The sequence below is a fragment of the Rattus norvegicus genome, chromosome 19 (genome assembly GCF_021556685.1).
Source record: "Rattus norvegicus strain SHRSP/BbbUtx chromosome 19, alternate assembly SHRSP_T2T, whole genome shotgun sequence".
Classification (NCBI taxonomy): Eukaryota; Metazoa; Chordata; class Mammalia; order Rodentia; family Muridae; genus Rattus; species Rattus norvegicus.
The window spans coordinates 21,702,116-21,720,243 of NC_141552.1; the positions used below are offsets into that span (position 1 = coordinate 21,702,116).

Genomic DNA, 18,128 nt, shown 5'->3' on the forward strand with positions numbered 1-18,128 from the left:
TTTATTAATCGGTTATTTTATTTATTTACATTTCAACTGTTGTCCTGCTTTCCAGACTCCCCTCATCAAACCTTACATCCCGTTTCTGCTCAGCTTTGCCTATGTGACAGTGCTCCTGCACCCACAAATATCCATCCCCACCTCACACCTCTAGGATCTGCCTTTGGTGGGGCTACAGGCCTCACCTTGAACCATAGAGCATCCTTGCATACAGTTTGGCTGGCAGTATGGCCCCTGGGAGCTTGGGGATTAGGGAAAGAAGATCTGTTCAGATATTAAAGCCAATGTTTGCTGCATTCTCTTCTTTTTCTGGTTATAGGTGAAATTATGTTTGTGTGCTTCTCTTTTTTTAAATTATTGAGAGAAGATTAATTTCTTGGTTTTTCTTGGGTATAGTTTAGTTCATTGTCTTGGAGTTTTCCTCCTATTAGCCTCTGTTGTTCTTTCTTACAGAAAAGAATTCTTTAAATTTGGTTTTGTCATGAAATATCCTGGTTCCTCCTTTTATGGTGATTGATGATTATGCTGGATATAGGAGCCTGTGTCTGTATTACATCTGCCCAAGATTTTCTGACTTTTAGAATCTCTGTTGAGAAGTCTGGTGTAATTCAGATACGTCTGAATTTATTTGTTACTAGATATTTATACCTTACCCCTTTTAATGTTCTTTCTTGATCTGTGCATTTAGCGTTTTAATTATTATGTGAATGGAGGAATTTTTCTGGTACAAGTAGTTTGATGTTCTGTAGGCTTGTTGTACCTTTATTGCCTTTTCTTTCTTTACCTTATGAAAGTTTGCTGCTATGATTTGTTGAAGGTGTTTACTGGATCTATGAACTAGAAATCTTAATTCTCTTCTCTATCTATTATCCTTAGGTTTCAACATTTAATTGTGTCCTGAAATTCATGGATGTTTTGGATTCAGTAAACCATACATGTTTCTCTGAGATGGGTGTTTTGTGCTTTGTGGGATGACCTCCTTGACCCCAGGCTGCATGAAGAATCTCAGCTGACAATGGGGACATAAATCATGAGTTTGTGTAGCAAGACCCAGGCCTCTTCCAGGTTCTTAGATATTAACTGAGAACCTCAAATACAGTAGTAATGTGATAGTGTGGTGTGAATCTAGTTACTCTTCTCTATTTTGATATAGATGACTCTTTTTGTGTCATGGTCAGCTTATAATGACTAGAAGACCTAAGCTTGAGAATAACCAAAGACTACATTGCTTCTCTAGCAGCTGAGCTTTTAAAAGCCCTGGTGTGACAGCAACTTTTGGTGGACATTCTGGATTATTCCTTCTGTACTTTAACTCTCTGTGTCACTTCCACCATGAGTAAGTTAGTTCAATTCCATAAATTGAAAATCCATCACCTGGAAGAAATACTCTTTTTTTTAAAGATTTATTTATTTATTTATCATATACAAGTACACCGTGACTGTCTTCAGACACACCAGAAGAGGGCATCAGATCTCATTACAGATGGTTGTGAGCCACCATGTGGTTGCTGGGATTTGAACTCAGGACCTCTGGAAGAGCTGTCAGTGCTCTTAACCACTAAGCCATCTCTTTAGCCCAAGAAATACTTTCTGAATATGATCTGAGATTGGCCATGGAAAAAGGGTAGCTTGAACTGTCCCACCTAGGTTCTGGGCCTGCACAGGCCTGCTCTCCAAAAGAAACCTGTGTTCACAGCTGTTGGCTGGCTAAGAAAGATTTCACGAGACTTGATACACAGCCCTCGGACTTCTGCTCCAGTCATCTGCACAATTTTTCCCGGACGATATCCTCATACCTCCAGCAGGCGGGTGATGAAGCTGTCCACTCTCAGCTCCCCTTCAGCCATCTTGTGGGCACCAGACTCTCCTCCCTGCAGCAGGAACAAAGGCTTCTCCATGGTGGCTGCAGCAGCAGTGGTGGTTTGGCATTCTCACCTAGGAGGCCCTATGCCTTTCTACCCCAGTTCCAACTCACCTCAGGCCCGGGCCTTCCCCCCATCCACTTCCCACGGAGCAGGGAGAGCAGCACCCACTAGAAATAAAAGGGAAGCCCTTGGTCCTGCCAAGAGTGAACCCCCAGTGAAGGGGCTTGTTGGGGGGGGAGGGTGGTAATGGTGGGAGGATGAGGAGGGGAACACCCATATAGAAGGGGAGGGGGAGGTGTTAGGGGGATGTTTGCCTGGAAACCCAGAAAGGTAATAACAATTGAAATGTAAATAATAAATACCCAATTTAATAAAGATGGAGAAAAAAATAGAAAGAAAAGGCACACATTTAAAACAGAAGAATATGGACCCTAATTTTAAACCACAGCTCTGTCAATTAACTAAACCTTAAGGAAGCTCAGAAAAGCAGGCCAAACAATTAATATTTTCTCGGTTTAAGTAAATAATAATGTCCGTTTCTTGCTATTGTGGAGGGAATTAAATAGATAATATGTAATCATGGAAGTTTTGAAGTACCATCCATTTTTCTGTTCATTAAATCAATCTTACTCATTTCATTGATGAAATATGTATGTTTTCCGTTTCACAGTTATATGTATAATAAAACCAGTATAAAAACCTTCAGAATATTCAGTTATTATAGATATTTGTCATTTCTTACAGAGGGCAACTATGATTGACTACACCCAATTCTATAAAAAACAAAACTCAGGAAACCTGGCCCTTGGCAGCAATGAATCAAGAAATATCTCAGATGGTGGGGCATGAATTCTGCCAAGCAATGACCTCAGATAGGTGGGGTTGTGAGGAAGATGTGTGGTGGAATAGCACACTAGATTCACGTTGTATCATCTTGATTTAATCGAAGGACAAAGAAGTGCAGTATCTCTGATGGCTTTCTTCTAACCCCTTGAAAGGTTCACTGGGGATTGACCATAGAACTTCATTCTTCTTGCTGGGGCAGCAACACTCAGGGAAGCTTGAGATTGCCATAGGAACAGTATTAGGCTAGAAATGCTGAGTAGGTGATACTAAGTTGTTCAGATGGTGATACCCATTTCATTTGTTCTTCACGTGGACCTAAGGAAAGACAGATCGAGGTCCTTAGAATACAAAGATCATTTCCAGTTCTTTTCTACCTTTCCTGAATGAAAGACTGGTTGGCAGAGAATGGTAAAAATTCAAGAATTGGTAGATGATGCTTTGAATGGAGGGTGGGTTTCAGTGCTGGTTTTAGACAGGTTCTCAATTACCCCATCTTGTTCTCTACGTTGCTCGTCCTGTTCACTTTGAGCTCAAATAAAGCTGCTTCCACTTTCCAACAGGTAGTCTTACAAAGGGGCCTCCAAGGACTGTGAGGACAGCATTAGCCAATGAGAGCTGAGGTGTGTAACCCAAAACTATAGCTTTATCTGAAAGACCCTCAGACAGAGGAGACTCTCGCTCCAGTCCTGAGGACAATCACCACCCCATGAACACACAGGACTCAGTCTTGATGTAAAAACAAGAGGTTTACTTTGGGATACCAATGCACTGGGGCTCGACACGGTCCTCACGCAGGAGGGATGTGAGGAGCCTCAAACAACAGAAATATACAGCTTAAAATGTCAGTTAAGATTACACAGTTTCCTTAGCTCAGCTATTTCGTGCCAAGGATAACTAGGCAGATGTTTCTCGTCCTGGAATTCCTGGGATAAGGCCGTAACCACATCAATGCAGCTATTTCAGTATGAAGGACGTCTGACTTGATATATGTTTTCTTATCCTGGGGTTCCCAGGACAAGGACCAAGGATATCTGTCTTGGCAGGTGTTTCTCTTCTGGAGTTCCCAGGACAAGGCTATAGCTATGTCAGCCTATAGCACAGCTGCATTCAGTACCAAGGATATCTCACTTCTATAGTGGTCAGTCAGCTTCCCAGAGATGTTTCCTGTCTTCTAATTGCCCTGCAGTAAATATGTTCTGTACCCTCTGTTCTTATGGTCAGGCAGCTTCCTAGAGAGTGGGTGGGAATGTGCTTTCCGTACTTTCTGGTCTATTGTCTAATGTGTAGGGGCTAAGCGAGGGCCAGCTTAAAAGATTCTCATTCGTAAGAAATGGCTGTACTGATATCAAACGGGGATCTTTCATATCCACTTTCTTCCAAGTCTACCAGCCATCTCAGATTGTTGCTGTAATATGCCTGACAATGAAGGACATAGAAAAATAACTTGATACACAGCAAGGACATTGTGATCATATCCTGTGTTGTTATGTATGTTCTAGATGAGGTTGGTTAAAATGACAATATTGCACAAAGCTTTATATAGGACCCATCAAATTAAGGTTCACTATGCACTGTCATAGCTAAAATGGCCTGGTCAGAAGTGACCACTGGATCATTCTTCTGTAACTTCACATGAAAGGCTTGTGCTTTTTGTGTTTTTTTATTTTTCTGTTTTTTCTTATTTATTTATTTATTTATTTATTTATTTATTTATTTATTTATTGTTTTATATGTTGTCAGGAAGATAGTTCAAGTCATGGATCTGCCCCCAAAATCTGAGCTTTGCTACCAATACTGTAAACAGTATTAGTGTATGCATTCAATAAAATAACTTGTTTTTTTTTTAGTAGGATAGATGTGTTTGTGTTTTGTGGGGTGATCCATGAAACAGGAGTGAAGATGCTTGTTTCTTACTCTGTCCACTGAGTTATGTCTCTAGGCTTGTCCAACTCCTTTGGCTGTACCCCCCCACACACACACACATTGCTGACTATTTTATTTTTCAGATGAAATCAGACGTTATAGCTTAGAGAGGCCTGTAAGCAATCCTGCTTTGGTAACTTAGGTGCAGAGAGGAGAGCCCCACACTCAGCCTGAGGGTGCATTCACTGGTGGATCCAATATTTCAGTTTCCTCTGCTAACAGATCACCACATTGTTGCCAGGACCATAATGAATGCAATTCTTTCTCCTAAGGAATCCAGTGGCAACTGTTAAATGTTAAGCACAAAGCTTCAGGTTGTACCTATAATAAACACCCACATCGCAACCTACCCTACAGGCTATTTCTGGGTGTGATTTCATGCACCTGCACATGATGAGACAGGAGACCTCTTTGGCTACTTATAGTAACTGGTGTGATTTCTCAGTAATCTTTAATGGGTAATATTGCTGACTGAGGAGAATTTGAGGTAGGATGAAACATTTCTGTGCAGGGATTGGGGAGGAAGCACTCATTTAGATATATAGCAATGACTTAGGTTTTTCCAATCAAGCCTAGAGCCAAATTTGGCTTTGGAAGCATGTGGTGCTCAGTGGCTATGCCACAGGGAAGTCTCCTGAAAAGGGCACATCAGCTTTTGCTCAGTACAGGGAGAACATTAGCAGGGAGGCAAAGTCTGTTCTCCGTGACATCAGCCGTCCCTTCGTGGACATTCTATTGTCTCCTAGAGAGACCTTGGAATCCCTGTGATGTCACCAGTATCGTTGTGACAACCAATTCCCTACTTTTTCTCTTAGTGTCCAAAGGATATATCCACAGACATGTTTGCCCGTCTTTGTAGGCGCTTTGGGAGAGTTGATGTTGATAGAGAAGAGTCTAGAGTGAAGCAAACGAAACCTAAAGGTAATGATGGACACAGGACATGGGGAATGTGGAGTAAGTTCTGGGCAGTGTATGTTGAGCTTCCTGTCAGGGGTGTGTGTGGGGGCCTTCAGCTGGCCTTTTTAGTAATGGGCCACAACCACTGGAACATCTCCACAGATATTGAATTCCATGATTATCACAATTCCTGAAAGTCAAGGTTTTCACATTATTAGTTTCTCCATAACCACATGGAGGATATGGCAATGCCTATGCTATTATTGGGTGAACTTCTAGTCTTTACTTTTACAGTGCATTCGGTATGTTAAATTGATATAATAACACCATAAGTAGTCATGGAGGGTATAACTTTTCTGAATTAAACAGGGCATCAATGTACTTCACTTTCATTGCTTCTTTAAATTCAGTGACTATCTGACAGTAGTAAGAGGGAGAGAATTGTGCTCCTGGCCATGACCTTATATTCTTAGAACTCCTCTGACTACCTCTGGCTGACGGGGCCAATCTTACCTTCATATATTAGAGGTTCTGTGTGGCAGATATTTTTCTACAGTAGCCAAACTATATGGAGCAGGTAGAGAAAGAGCCTGTAACCTATTGGCACTTCTGGGGCATTTGTCATTTCAGTAGGGGGAATTAATAAATCTGTTGACCATGTCCTCCCCCTACATGACTTTTTAATGCAAAGTTATTGGACTAGAGTAACAGTGTAGGATATCTGAGTATCCCTGATCAATCAAGTCATTGTGGATGCTGAATTGATGATCTGACTTCTGAAACCAGAGGGGTGAGGGTCCTGAAACCAGGTTGTAGCCTGCGTACCTGATAATAATCCTGGAGAAGGCATCTCTCTGGTACTTGTAAGCCTGTGTGGGCGGGCATAGGGAACACCTGGCTGCTTACATCTCTTGGTCTCTATATAGTAGTGGGGGAACTGTGATCCACTTAGGATGCCTCTTACACATAGACCAAACTCCTTGCAGTCACACTGGCTTCCAAGCATGTTCTCCTGTTTGGACCTCACTGTGGTCTGTGTATGCTCTATGCATTCACCCCATGCGGGTTCACTTGTGTTCTTCTACCTACAGCGGCCTGCAGACAGACGTCATCACCTGAAAATGTCCTAAACAAGGTGCAGGCCAACGAGGAAGAGGAGAGGCTGAATAGAGAACTGGAGCTATCTACCAAGGAGAGAAATGAGCTGACAGATCGCCTCCTTTATGTGACAGGTGGATCCATGAGCAAGAGGTATGCATTGCTCCAAACAAACGACCTTGTTCTAAACCTCATCTCCCATAGATAGGAGATTCAGAACCTGACCCTTACTGAGGAGTGAGATTGAAAATGGACTCTCTGATTCTGCCTGTTGAAAATCTGAACTTGCAATCTGAGTGAAGATTTCAGGGATAAAGTCACTGGAGCATGAGTTCCCAGTGTACAATTGGAAAGCCCTTGAAGGGGGTAGTTTTGCAAGGTTCTGGGTGCTGTGAGTTTGTGGAGAGTGTTTGTGCTTACTAGGAAGGTGACTGAACGCTATCATCTCCTGGCAGCAGCCTTAGGTGACAGGTCCCACAGTGTTCATATCAATGCTTAAGTAGAAGGCCTGAGGCTCTGGCCTGCTCCTTCTTGTCTCTGTGCCTTACACTCTGAGACAGTAATGGTGCATGCATTTCTACTGATTCTCATTGTGCTCTTTCCATATTTGTCTCTCTTTCTCATTCTCTGAGTCTGTTTACTTTTCTTTTCTTTTTCTTTTTTTTTTTTGGTTCTTTTTTTCAGAGCTGGAGACCTTACTTTTCTTTTCTTGTGGGTGTGCCCCAGCTTGTGTGTCTGTGTGTGCACAGCTCTGCATGCATGTGCACAACCTTTATATGTTTCTCTATCCCTCCACCTTTGGAATTTAGGGGTCTGTTTTTTGACCTCAGGATTTACCTTTATAATAGTTTCATGGAGGTGTAAGTGCTTTATTTTGGAAGCCCCACTTTCAACAGCACAGTTCTTTGCCTGTGTAGTCACATTTGTCTATACATTTGTATGCCTTGGGCAGATTATAAGTTTGTGGCAATATCTGGTCTCATCTCCAGAATTATGTGTACTGTCTGCCTCTAGAATATTAGTTATTCGGCTTGTAGCATTCCACTTGTCAAAACAGGAAAAATGAAATCAGAGGTTTCTGGATGTGTGTGTGTGTGTGTGTGTGTGTGTGTGTGTGTGTGTGTGTGTGTGTGTGTGGTTGGGTAAGCTCTGTGGCCTAGGCTCTTCACAGCATAACAGGTTTGAATGCAGATCCAGCCCTCCTGATTGAAAAAAGTGAGCCAGGGAACCCTTTATCTGGGTGCTTAGCTTCTGTTGTCCTGGGCACACAATTCCAAGTTTCTGAAGCTGAAGAAGATCCAAATATGTAGAATTCAGAAAGTGTCCTTCCAGGGCTGGGGTAATACAAGACATAGCCTGAGTTCATATAATCCTAAACCTTGATGTTCATTGGGTTCTATCTTCCTGGGGCCAGCCCCTACTTCAGGCCAAATCCATTTTATGAAAACTTGAAGATAAAGGAGAAAGAGGTCATGTCATTACTGCACAACTTAGACACAAAGAACATTGAACATCGTGAGAAATTTCAGGAGCTCAAGAAGGAGATTAACTTCTATTGGTAAGTACTGGTCAAAAGGGCCCATCACTTGTGGAATATCCATTGCTGCCTCTCTTTGTTCTGGAGTGGAGAGCCTGCAGCTCTGGGTCCATGTCTTCTGCTGTTTAAATATCACTGTGCCGTGGGTCTTTTGGACTCAGTTTCAGTTCCATAAGAGACTGTGACTTCTCAGCACAGTGTCTATGCATCTTTAGAAGGCTCTGGATAGAACTATACTGATTCAGGCATCAGAGTGTTATTAGGCCGACCTGGGCCTCTGGGGTCATACCAGGTTTAACAAAGCTCAATGTGGGGACCACATGGTTAGCATGACCTCCCTTGGTTCTACTGTCCTCTTGTGGTTGTTTACTGCCTACTAATTGATGTTGCCCAGATGCATTGGGCTTTCATGGATAGTTGTAGATTCCTTGTTCTTTTGGAGAGACATGGACTGTTAGGTGCTTGGGTCACAGAAACAATTTATTCTTCCCTGGATTGGCCGTTTGCTGTTTGTGGAGCAGCCTTACATGTATGGAGATGTATTCTATGAAGTCTTTATGGGTATCTGGGTCCTGGTGGAGTTTGTGGGATTTGGCAGTTGGAATGGGAGGAAGAGGCTTCAGGATCTTACTATGCAGAGTGTGTTTCCAGCAACCTGCACAGCCGGCTCCTGATGGACCAGGCATGTATGAAGAAGAAGTTGGTCACATTGAAGCAGGAGAGCAAGGAGTTAGAGCGATATTTGTTTGAGTGGAACCCGAATGCTGAAGACGAACAGGAGAAGACCAGCAACCTCCAGACCCAGCAAAATTTGGTAGGAACAAGCAGCTGAGTCAGATTAACAATGTCTGATACCATTTGCCTATTGGATACATCTTTGCTTCCCCTATCATCTTTCTAATCTCCCCACACCCAATCAGTCACCCACCTCATGTGATAGAGTTATTCATTGCTCTGTCTATGCACAAGTATTCTGGGATGTTAACCACTTTTCAGAAACTGAATTATGGGCAAGTACACTTCTCTGCCCTTTTTGAAACTGCAGTCCAGAAATGGTGACAGAGGAATAACATATCACATGACTGCATCTCCCTGTCATAGATTGGATGCTATGAAGAGTTTTGAACGAGTTCTTGGTCGTGTGACAAAGGTCATACAGGGGTCATGTGATGGTTGGAAGCACCTTGTAGGGATAAGAACCAAGTGCAAATGGCAAATGAGTCCTGGTCATTGGCTTTGATCTCAGTATCATGTGGCCTTCTACTTTCTTCCTGCAACCCAGTTAGGTCTCTTCTCCTTTCCCCGTTCTTGGTTTTCACTGGTAGAAGTTTGAGGAGCAGCTTGTTCTCCCACAGTACTGTGAGGCTTGTTGGTGACTTTCCCCAGGCTGCAGAGATATCAGCAATGATTTCAGTGAAAAGATCAGTGCTGTCTGTCCAATGCAGCTGAAGGGACAGAAGGCAGCAACTTGACACCTGGTATGCGTGTCCCCACTAAATCAGTGTCTTAATAGCTGCCTTCTCCTCCCAGGTCTCAGGAACTGCAGGAGACATGGAATAGGACAGATCCCAAGAAGACAGCCTCCTGAAGAGTGAGTTTCTCTGTCAGGAGTTCCCTGCTGAAGACAATCCTCAACAGTCAAAGACTTTTTTGGGGAGAATATTCTTCTTCTCAGTTAATTTCCTCATTGTATAGAGACCCTAAATTTATGTATCCGTATGCCAGCCTGTCTCATTGAGGTCTTTCTCCTCTCTCATATCGACAACACCATTTGAGAGACATCTGAGGGGACTGCCTTGACATCTCACGTCCTAGAGGAGAAACAGCACTACAACTGTGTTTCTAAATGTTCATTAAGAAAATGCTGTTAAGAAATATTTTTGGTTATGATTTTCATTGAAGTTTTCTTTTTGTTATTTCATAGTTATATATTCTTGTTACTGTTTTTCATTTTTTATACCATTTTAGTTGTTCATTTTATGCCTTTTTTTGTAAATTGTATTCCTTATGAATAAAAATTGATTTGTAACTCTTGACTCTTAAGACCATCTTATTCAAGGGTCCTTTCCCCTCCTGTAGACTTAGAACTGACAGCTGGATATGGATCTTTGCATGGTCCAGGCAGCATGAGTAAATAGGGAATTTAAAGCCACCAAGCTGTACACAGGGTGATAGTGTCTTTTGTGTGGATAATGTGACTTTTTTTATGGACACACACTTTATGATGTAATCACTGACATACTGTATCCATGCTGTCATGTGTTCTGCTCATCCTAATCTATATCAGTCTACAACACCCATTCCTTATTGACTGTTTGCCCAGATATTGAGTAACACACACTCATGCCTGTAGAGCTGCAGAAAAAATGACAACTTTCACAAAGGAATATAGAATAATCCTAATCGAGAACCATGTGCCTCGGTTTTTCTTACAATACAGCATTAGTATTAAACCACAAAGATAATGACCATCAACGTCATTTTGGGAAATAGGTTTTTATAGGTGCTGTTTCATTTGATCATTCATATGCTGTGTTTTTTATTGTTGCTGATTATATTTATTTTTATCATGTAACTCAATGGATCTTTTTTTTTCAAATGTATGTCTGGGCCACTCCTGAGTGCATTTCCCTCATGATCCAAAAGAGGGAATAGCATTCCCCATTGTAGATGATTGTTAGGGACCATGTGGTTCTTCTGAGAGAGCAGCAGATGCTCTAACCTGTGAGCCATCACCACAGCTCCTGTAGGTAGCTTTTGTCCTTCCAGGGCATGTGCTATACTAGATGGACGCCATCATCTCCCATTAAGGAGAGAGATCTCAGGAGATTTGTATGTACAGGTGGTTGAGGGGTGCCTGCTCAATGTGGTAGCCTGCTAGGCATCCACACCGGGCTCTGGTGCCTCCACTGCTCATTGTGCATTCAGCATCATCCTCCAGCATCACTCAGTTTCAATTCCAAACAGAGCTTTCACTTACTATCGATGATCATATAGATTATGCACATCTGATAAAATACAGAAGAGACTAGCCTCCTTCTACAGGCCAACTTGGCATAATGAATTCTTTTGATAGAAAGCAAGATAATTATCTTAATCTATGCAGTTTAGGGAGGTCCTCAAGAGCATCCATAGTGAATGCAGACTGCAGCTGTGACCACATGTTTCTTTTGCAGAGCAGGTCTGTGCAAGCCCAGAACTTAGGTGGGATAGTTCATGTTTCACCTTTTACATGGAAATCTGTGATCGTATTGAGAAAGTATATTTTCCACGTGACTCATTTACAATTTATGGAATTAAACTGACTTACTGAGAGTGGAGGTGACTCAGAGAGATAAAGTGCAGAAGACTTATTCAGTATGTCTGCAAACAGATGCTGTCTCATTAGGGCTTTTCAATGCTCAGCAGCTGGAGAAGCAAGGGAGAGGCATTGGTGACTCTCAAGCTTAGGTCCTCTAGTCATTATAAGCTGAGCATGACACAAAAAGTCATAGGTATCACACTAGAATCTAGTAACTAGATTTAACCAACCTATCACATTAATGCTGTGTTTGGTGGTATTTTTTGCTCTCTTAGGACCTGGAAGAGGCTTGAGGTTTTCTAATCCTACTCATAATTTATTATCCTTCCCAACACTATGGGCTTTGTTCTGTTAATGCTAACAGCGGCATCCAATACCTAGGATATTGTCTACTGACATGTGTGACGTGAGACAAAACAGTCCCTGTCATCCCTCACCTGAATAAACTTCCTTAGAGGCCAGTGTAGTTGGAGGGTCCTTCTTTCCTCTCCAAGATCGAGAAACATTTCCAGTCTTCAGACAAGTGTGTCAGCCATTGTCCAGTGACTGTCTTGAGATGTCCACATTGTCAGCTGAGTGAGGGCAGGGCAGGGCAGGGCAGGGCATTGGGGCCGGGCAGGGGTTTGGGGCAGGGCACAGCAGGGCAAGGCAGGGAAGGGCAGGGCAGGGATGGGCAGGGCAGGGCAGGGGATTGGGGCAGGGCAGGGCAGGGCAGGGGACTGGGGCAGAGTCCATGAGATGTCAGTAGGCAACAGGCCAGCTGGGGCTAGTGTGGGTACAGGGCTTCTAGTGTAGGTGTGAGAGGAGGAAATTAGGAATGGTCAGATTCTGATGCAGCATATAGGCCGGAAGCAGCTTAGATCATCTCAGTGCCATATAGGGACATTGTAGACACTGATGGGCAGTGTGGGGATGGTAGGGCCCCATATAGTGCTCTCTGCAGGTGTCAGGAGAGCATACAGTGGCTCTGTCAGACTTATGACAATCAGGCAGGCACTGGGTGCAAGTGAGAATCATGGGACAAGCCCTGTGTGCAGCCTGGTTTTGGGACATTCCCAGGTGCCCCATGGACTGCAAATTAAAGGCAAAGGACACAGGGAAGCCAGCAATTCCCATGCACAGGACATAAATACCTGTAGAACTTTCTAGAATTTCCATAGACTATCTGTTACTAGTCCTCATTATAGAAGGCACCAACATTCTGCCCTCTACTTCAACTTGGTGAGACAGCTATTCTAACTCCAGCAGGAAGGCCTCAGGGAAGACAGTAAGAACTAGCAGGTAACCCCTTTTATATTGAAACAGGGTCTTCCTATGGAGCCCAGAGTGGCTGTAGGATACTAATGCTCCTGCCTCACAGTGACTAGAATTCCAATCCACCCTCAAGAGCAGTTGATTCATCACTAGATCAGACTAAGGACATGTGAGGCCCCAGGGTGCTAGGATTACCAGGGTCCTAGTAAGTTTCTCCAGCCTAAATTACAACCTGAGTCAGTGCTGCTATTTGGGACACCGCCTGATGCCCAGTGACATCACACCTTGAAACTCTTTGTCAAAAATAAGCTGTTATGGGAATGAAGTAGCCACACAATAAACACTGGTCTGGACACTCCTAGGTCAAGAATCCCCTGTTGGAAATGCCTTGGACCGCAAAATTTTAAATTCTATATCCTTCTGGCTTTTAGAACATTTATAAATACAAAAAAAGAAAGATGGGCATAGTAATTTAAGCCTGTGATCCCAGTCATGGGAAACTGAGTCAGAGTGATGGAAGACTGTAAGTTCCAGGCCAACCTGTGTTTCAAGAAAAAAAAAAGGCATGGTGAAGATTCCACTCAAGTGGAAACCAAAAGGGTTTCACATGGGCCCTGCCATCCACTGGTCACTACATCCACTCTCATCACCACAGCCACAGGCAGACACTGGGGAACATTTCCCACTGTCTCTCTTTGGGATGCAATCCACCCCATGATTCTATGTGAGGAATCCCCCAAAGGTTGCATCATGTGAGGGACCTAGAAAGTTCCAGGATTGGGAGAATTTAGGAGTTTATAATTAGGGATGATCTACAGCTGTGGCAAAGCCTTTTCCCAGCACATGGCAGCCCTAGGTTTGCCCCCAACAGTAAAAATAAAATCCCCCAAAATAATTCAAACAAAATGTCCTGAAGCCTGCGCCGTGACCAGTCTCTTCAAAAGTGCCAGGAACCTGGGTCCACATTTAGGACCCAGCACGACCTCTGTGACCCATGAGAAGGGATCTAATATGGGAATTAGTACAGTATGACTTATCCTTGTGGATACCTTTGGTGACAATAACCACCTGACCCCTGAAAACCCATCTACCTGGGGGGCTCAACACTCATGTCACCCAAAAAGCCCAGATCCTAGGGCCAGCATGGGCAGGTGGTGAAGAAAGTTTGTCTCTCATGAACATCAGTTGCCGCTCCTCACCTGACTCTATCCTCAGGAGACAATGTCACCCCAGAAAGTGTGGGTGTCAACGGCTCTTCCCAGGCCAAGGCTGGAATACTGCTTAAGATCCACAATGCACAGCAGTGCTCACTCTAGAGCTAAATGTTCTACAGCTGAAAGGGGTGGGTGCTCTGCTGGCCACGCCCCTCCCCTGCAGTATTTAGTGCACTCAGAGTGGTGCTTCAGATGTGAGGGACTTCTTGAGGCTACTCCCATGGAGAATGGCAGATTCATCAGAACGGGGCACAGGGTGAGTTCGGAGCACAGCTGGGAGGAATTTAGGGATGCCAAGCCATGACTAAGACCAGATCCTGGGCTGACAGGCAGTTGAGCTGGAGAACTGGCATCCAAAGTGTGACTGCCTAAATTCCTCTTAGACCAAAAGCCCTGGATCTGAGCTACTTTGGTGCGTGCTCCTAAGTGGGGTCCCAGACACAGCTCAGAATTGGGGCTGTGCATGGACTTTGGTGCTGGCAGCAGGTGGCTTAGCCATAAAGTGCCGAGCTTTCCCATCTGTGCCCACTCAAACTCCTCTGTTTCATTTTAGGTGTGTTTGGTATAGTTTTGAGACAGGGTATCTTGTAGCAGCCCAACTCGCTTTGAGCAACAATGTAACATAAAAATAACCTTGAGTTCAAGATCCTCCAACCCCTCTGTCCCAAGTCCTGGAATTAAGACCTCCAGCTGTGACCATTTTACTGCAGCATAGGATCCATCTGTATTAGAGTGAGCTTTGGAAATACTGGAGCTCCGACTGTTCCTTAGAATTCAGGTTTCCTTAATTCTTAGTAGGAGTTTTGTGATGATGCTGATGAGAGAGTCAGGAGTTACACCGGGAGAGGTAACAGTCCTGGCAGCCCTGAGTGCACAGTGAAAGTCAAGACAGAAGCCTGCTGATTAGCACCTGAGTGAAAGTGGGAGGATTCAGAGTTCAAGAACAGACTCAGTTACATTCCTAAGACCATATTGCAACATTTTTGTTTCATTTTTGGCTTGTTTTCTTTGAGACAAGGTGTTAATTTATAGCCCTGGCTGTCCTGGAACTCACAATGCCTCTACCTCCCAACGGATGGAATTAAAGGCATGTGCCAACATGCACTGCCACTAATTAATTTTTAATTAAACATGCTGGCACAATCCAGTAATCCCAGTGCTTAAGAGGCAGAGGCAGGCCGATATCTGGTTTCCTGACAAGTCTGATCTACAGAGAGCATGTCAGAATAGCCAGGGCCAAACAGAGAAACCCTGTCTCAAAAAATAAACAACAAAATGAATTTGTTTTAAAGAAGAGAGGAACGATTTAACAGAGAATTAGTGGCCGAGATCCAAATGATATTGGGTAGTGCAGAGTCTAGCTTCTGAGATGAAACTGGACACCATGGGGTTAGGGTGGGGATTCTCATCTTGGACTGGGAGACAGAGGGTGACTTCAGGCATGGAAGGTCAGTCAGTCATTAGTCAGGATTCTCAATCAAGAGGGTGTTGTAAGATCCAAAATGTGTGAGCAGTGTTCTGCATGAGACTAGAAGAACCCGCCTACCCATACAAAACAGCCAATGAAGAGTAATCACAAGCATACGTCTGGAGGTCCACAAGAGGTTAACGTCCACCTTAGTGTGGATTATTCAGAGCACAGGTGGAGAGGAGTAGAAGAGCTGATGGTGGCTGAGGCAGGAGAGGAGTTCGGGTGTGAATTTCAGCCAGGAAAGGAGCTTGTAGGTCGGGCAGAGCAATGAGAGGTCTAACAGCATAGCTGTTGAGATCCTTCAGATTAATTTGTCTTAAGAGCCTCATGCCATAGCCAAGGACAGGAGTAGATCTGACTATTGGGTGGGTGGGCTCACATAGCCCAACAGGTTTGGCCTTGCATCTGTGGGATTCCAAGTCTCTCCCTTTAGACACAGCCATGGTGAAGGTGTAGCAGTGAAGGTGCAGATGGCTTTGCAATGCTTGGCTTATGGTGTTGAGTACTTCATGCTCCACAGAGCTAGGGAATGTCCTAGAAGCCAGGGAGGCCGAGCCATGAGGAAGACATTTCTCCGTGAGAGAGAAATGATAACCAAAGTCACTAAGAACTTCCTGAATCACAGTGTCTGTTAACCATATATTTTATTTACTTATTTTTATGGGCCTGAGTGTTTCACCTAATAAATGCTTGTGCACCATGTGGTATGTCTGGTGCCCATGAAGTCCAGAACGATTCCACTGAACTGCAATTACAGGCTAATACGAGCCACCATGTGGGCACTGGGAACTGAACCCTGGTCTTCTGCTCTTAGCCACTAAACCATCCATCTCTTCAGCACCACCCCCAATTGTATTGTCATTAATATTTAACCATTTAGCCCTCAGTATTTGAATTAATGCAGATGTGACAAGAGTTATAGTTAACATGATGGTTCAGGTATAGACATGCAGGCATCTCATTGTATACAAAATATAAATCCTTTCTTTCTTTCTTTTTTTCTTTCTTTCTTTCTTTCTTTCTTTCTTTCTTTCTTTCTCTTTCTTTGTTTTACTCATGGAAACAGGGTTTCTTTTGTGTAGCTGACCTGGAACTAGCTCTATAGAGGGAGCTGGCCTAGAATTCACAGAGATCTGTCTGCCTCTGCCTCCCAAGTGTTAGGATCAAAGGTGTACACCACCACCACCACAAATCCTCCTGTTTTAAAGGAAAAATGTAGCCCTACATGGCAGCACCAGTTTAGTCCCAGTATAGACATTTTTCTAGAGTTCCTGAAGGGCTTGCTGCCTTCCCCTTTAGGCCTGGCTAACATGAGAGCTCCACACCTATGGGGTTTGCTTCATAAGAGTCTGGAGGATGAGGGTCACAGGCTGATGTAACTGTGTACAGCAAAGGATGCTTGGTGAAGGTCAAGTGGGTATCACAGCTCAGCAGGTAAAGGCTCTGCCACCCAGCCTCATGGCCTCAGTTTGATCATCTGGTGAAAGTAGAGAACTGAGTCCACATTGTGTCCTCTGCTCTCCATGTGCATATCATGGCACAGGAACACCACAAACTACATAAAATGTAAAATGCTGAAATGCTGAGAGAAGAGGCCTATGGTAGGCGCCTCCTACACCTGAGACTTCCAACGCCGAAAAGCAGGGGGTAGAGAGTGAGGATGCAGAGTGCACACAGGTCAGGACAAGGCCATGTTACTGAAGCCTCCATGTGTGGTGAGCAGGCTCTGGGGCACCATGAGGGACATCAGGATCTTCTGCACTTTGTAGAATTACAGGGTTCCATGTTACCTCATATGCCCACGTTTTGCCCCCTGCTGCAGGGAGAAGCCAATACCAGAAGCCTCCAGCTCCCAGCCCTGCTGGAAGGTTTGAGGAAGGTGGTCCTCTTCTTGTGGTGCCTCTAGTAGGAGTAGCCCACACTTGGGCCCAGCTCCCACTATCAGGAAAAGACAGGTGGCTCTGGTCTTTGCACAGCTCCAGTGGAATGAACAGTGCATCTCTCCTCTCTCTCTTGCAGGAAGTCTCAGCCTCTGGTGCAGGTGATGTTCCCAAGGCAAAGGAAAGGGAAGTGCAGAGTGAGGACTCCCAGGATCCTTTAAAACATTGTCTGCATTGTCTTCATTAATTTTTCTGTTTAACTTTTATTCCATGTGTATTGATCTCACTGTAGGGGTGTGCATTCCAAAGCATGAGTGTTGAAGGTAGAGGAAAAAGCCATGGGAGTCACTTTATCCTACCGTGTGGGGTCCCAGGCTCTGAACCGGGTTGTTGAGCTTGGCTACAAAGAGCTTTCATACTGAATTTCCTGCTGGCTCTGATTTCAGGGAGAGCATCTCATAGAGCCCAGATTGGCCAGTAAACTACTGATCATCCTGCCTCAAGTATTGCCATCTAGTTCATGAAAGGGTTGAGTTACTGACACGAGGAACTGGGGATGGGCAGAGGTGCATGACTGAGGCTATCTCTGCTCAGTGGCATGCCTTTGGGGACTGGTAGTTTTCATCACTGAGATGTCATTTGACTGCAGTGCTCCTCTGGAGAGAAGGAGTCTCTTTTGCCAGGGCATCAGGCTCTCCAGACAGGCCTGGAAGATGGAGGTCTAGAGGCCAGGCCTGCATTCCTCTTCAGAAGCTGCATTTACCACTCTGGACAGTGCTATAGCACAGGGTCACTTATCCAGTCCTACCCTGAGACCTGCTGATAAAGAATGTCTATCCTGG

The 18,128-nt window shown here is 44.2% G+C and overlaps 1 protein-coding gene across 3 annotated transcripts in view; it reads right to left on the minus strand.

The window, feature by feature from the left end:
* Positions 1-18,128, minus strand: part of LOC147999092 (uncharacterized) — a 127,081-nt gene that overhangs the window by 106,501 nt on the left and 2,452 nt on the right. Inside the window, exon 2 of one of the 3 annotated variants that reach the window (XR_015643870.1) lies at positions 16,022-17,438. The exons of the other annotated variants lie outside the window; for them this stretch is intronic. The gene's annotated coding sequence lies outside the window, so the exon portion shown is untranslated. Of the gene's footprint in view, positions 1-16,021; positions 17,439-18,128 lie in introns of those variants that run through there. 3 annotated transcript variants of the gene reach the window in all.